Here is a 4241-nt window from a genome sequence, read left to right on the forward strand (position 1 = left end):
GAGTTGGATATACAACCCTTAGTTGATCTAGCAGTACTGGTTGCCAACCACTAGCTGTAACTCTAGTTTGACCTGAATATGGTTGGAAACTCTCATATGGTTGTCCCCCAGAAAAAGGAGGAAATAGTGAGTAGGCATACTGCTCTCCATATGGGGGTGGTCTAGTGTTTAAAGGATATATAAGTTGTTGATAATTGGTTTTCCCAAATTGATACTGATATGCAGGATAAAATTGTTGGGTTTCCATGGGAGAAGGACTAGATTTAAATCCAAGAGAGTAAATGGGAGTTGACCATGGTGCTGACACAACCCCTGAGTGTGTTCCAGATAGTGATTGGTAACCAACTGGGATGATGCACCATATAGGTGTGACTCAGGTGTACCAGTAAACATTGAAGGAGTAGCAGCAGAAGAATCTATCGTAGTTGCATCAAATGATACATTCCTAGATGTTGATGGTTGTTCAGACATGGTTAACTTATCCAAAAGTTCTCCTAACGATTCAACAGGAACTCACGATGAAGTAGGATTAAATGAAGCAAACTGAGGAGTAGAAAGATACAAATTAATCCCAATTCCAATATGAAATTGGGTGTCAGATGGGGGATCCTATACTATATCCTCTATAACAATCAGACCAGGTGGAAGCGGTTTACCGTCAGGTCTGTAAAATATTTCTAGAGCCGAAGAAGGTGTGTTTTCTGCAGTGACAGATGATGGAGGGGTAGCAACTTCTGGATACTGAAATTCAAAGTCCAGATGTTCAGGTAACCGAACTACAGTCTCAGAGGGAGGTTCTTGAACAAATCTTGGTTCAGATGTAACCTCGGTTTGAACTGGAAGGGGTTTTGGACCAACTCTAGATGGAGTTGTTTTAGGTTCAGAAGTGTTTACTGTTACACTAGGATCAGTTCTAATGTCCTTTGGTAACTGCGAAACTTCCTCTTTAAAGGTGGGTGTACCAAAAATAATTGGAGTAACTGGAGTCTCTGATGATGTTGAAACAAAAGTTCCAAATAACCCAGATGAGCTAGACTCAGTTAAATGAAACCGATTTGTCTGAATTGGCTTCGCTTTTGGAGGCAAAGACAGTTGACTCGCTAATCTCCGCCAACGATGTGGTTTTGATTGAATTTCTTCCATGATTGCAGATTAATTGATCAACTAAAAATTAACTAAGAGAAGATGATGTTATTCCAAATTCAATTAATTTTAACGACGCTTGGACACAACTTTGCTTTTTCAGTTTTAAAGAGTTGAGAAAAAGCTAAAGATGACTCTAGTCTCCTTCGATTTTTAATGAGCCTGAAAGGACAAGTGCTCAGATGGACCTTTTCTTTTAGAGAGTCGAAAAGGAATGAAAGTGACTACTCTAGAGAATATAGACAAAGGGTTTACCAAACCAATCTCAAAACTACAATATACACCTTGGTGATAAATTAAAGACAAATTACCAAGGACTTATGTACAACAGTCAATCTTCCCAAATGCTATGTTCAGTGCATTGCGATCAATAAGGCGGCAGACTCGGTTTCCTATGGATAAAGGATTTAAGCCTATTATTGTATCCCAATATATATGCGATGGTATGGGGAGCACAAATCCGTGCTAGCACTTGTCGTATCAAAGATGAGGAATCACCCAACCTTCAATGAAAACGATAGCCACTAGTTTTAACGACGTCGGAACACGTCTCTAGCCTAGACCTCTAAATATGTTGCGTTAAATTCCAAAGAATTGTTAGGTTCATTGAAGTTCATTTTAAAGTTGATCTTTCTTAGAGTTTTCCTTTCAATGGTTCACCGCGTAATGATGATCTGAAATTCCTAAGATGCAATCTACAATGATAAACAATCTTTTGTTTATTTGAACAATGAAAATCCTAACTACTAGGGAAAGAAGATAAAAGTGCTTTTAAGCAAAGAGCAAAGAGCACACACTAGTGCATTTCCCTAAATCATCTTTTTGCACACAAATAAAAAAATGCTAAATGCAAATGCATGTATTTGTTTTCGCTTTCCTTAATGTGAATGATGCAAAAAGGAAAACTAAAAGCAGCAAAGATTTAAAATATTGCACTCAAAATGACATTTTCGACAATTTTTCCTTAAAAAAGGGAAAGGAAGACTCAAAACGACACTTTCAAGTTTGAAGAAATATGCTTTTGACACTCTGAATGTAAACAAATCAAACCAAATTTATCAAGAAAAGTTCAATCGATTATCAAGGGAAGGAAGAATTTACGACACTTCTCTTTTTGACAAAAACGATGATTTATGACACTTTTTATATCGAAGTGGCAAATCGAATAAAACACTTTTGGAAAAAGGATTGTAAATGAGGAACAAATACACAAAAACATTCACTAATCCTAATGTAAATTGAGGCTGATCTAAGTGAGGCAAGTAAGATGCAGTGAAGAGACATTGTTCATATTCAGCAAAACAACCAATCAAAATTGAAAACAAGTCAAAAACCCTCAAGTCCTAGATGGAAAAATGAGTTCAGTCAATCATCACACCTAGCCTTTGCAGACAGTGAGATGCATCACAATTTTCACACTCGGGAGGTGGGATGCATACTGAGTCACAGTGGAAGACAGTGTGATGGTCTAGGGAGTGCAACTGAAAATGCTTTTGGCTCAAATGTGGAGCAGTTTTCAATGAATCAAGCTTGGTTTTGATGAAAAATGATAAGAAAAGTATGATGGAATTTCCTAAGAGGTTACTGAGCTACCAAAAGGGCATCTAGATGTGTTTTCAAGTAAACATTTTAATTCATAAACTAAACTAGAGATTGACTAAAGCAGAATTTATATACTATGCAATTACAGAGCAAGAGCAGTTCGAAAGCTACTTGGCTAGCTTTAGAGTTTGTCTATAGTTTATAAAATTGAAGATAAAACAAACAATAACAAAAAAAAAGATCTGGTCTTCCCCAGTATGGTCGCCAATTTGTTTCTAGGAAAGTTAGTGTCTTGTTGAACGACTAACCTTGTAGGTTTGGAAGCTACCCTAGAAACAACAGTTTAAAGCAATTCAATGAACTTTCCTATGTGTAACAGATAAGAAAAAGATAGTAGAAAACCAACCTGGAACTTTCACTTGATCCCTTGACTAATCTCTCTCTCCTTTGGTAGATCCTGTAACTCCACCCCGTACTTAACACGCTTTGAGAGTACCTGCACAAGTACAACAACAAAGAACTGTTAAAGCATTGTGATCTATTACAACATAAACATTATAGAATCAGATATATAATGAACAAACGAAAGCATTCACAATTACACAATCACATGGGAAAAAACTTGAAGAACTTTATTAATAATAAGGAGAATTACAATCTAGTTGTCTGATCCAGCACCATCCTCCCAGCTTCAATCCTTCTTCACCTCATGAATTAGCAAGACCACACCAACAAGAATACAATGCTCTCTCCTCAATCACAAACTAACAACACTTACTTGCAATTCACAACAACTAAGCCTTCTGATCTCTTAGATTGGAGATCGTTTTATAGATATTTGCAAGGGTGTGAGTCATCCATGGGATTGATGAGTGTCAATCCATGTGTAGAAATTAGTTCCATAAGAGAGGGGAATTGGAGATGGTTTCCTAATTCCCTTGGTCATCCTTGGGCGAATTCAGAGAGGCAAGTGGGACAGGAGAAGTTTCTAGAAGATTCCATGAGCAACCAACTAACAAACTGTCTCGGAAAATTGGCCATCCTCACCCATCGCACCCTATAGAAGGCCTAAATAGTATGCATCGCACTTTGACAGTGTAGCAGTCAGTATGCATCGCACCTTGACAGTGTAGCAGTTAGTATGGTTCAGTTTAGGCACTTTATGGATGATTTCTGAGATGGAACTTTTGGGGAATGATGTATTCATATGACTTAGTTCCTTTAGGGTATGAAACAACTCTTTTAGGGGTTGATGAGGTCTAATACATCGACATATGAGTTTGGGGTTGATATGCCCAAATATGTCTATAACAATGAGGTGATGGCATGTCGCCCTCCCACTTCCAGTTATTCTTTATTTTTGCATGAACATTTTCTTTTCTTCTGTTTGGAAAGCATCCAGAAAGAAATTAGTCACGAGATTGAGGATGGTGTATAGTTCCTCCGGATATTAAGAGCCCATGATGTTCCAACTCAGCATTTGATGTGTGAGATTTGCATGCATGGGTATCTCCTACGGGTTCAGAGAGAATTTAATCTGGTTCCATATGTGGGGG

This window comes from Pinus tabuliformis, chromosome Q (assembly GCF_031772625.1).
Source record: "Pinus tabuliformis cultivar Carrire ecotype Pingquan chromosome Q, CPIR1, whole genome shotgun sequence".
NCBI lineage: Eukaryota > Viridiplantae > Streptophyta > Pinopsida > Pinales > Pinaceae > Pinus > Pinus tabuliformis.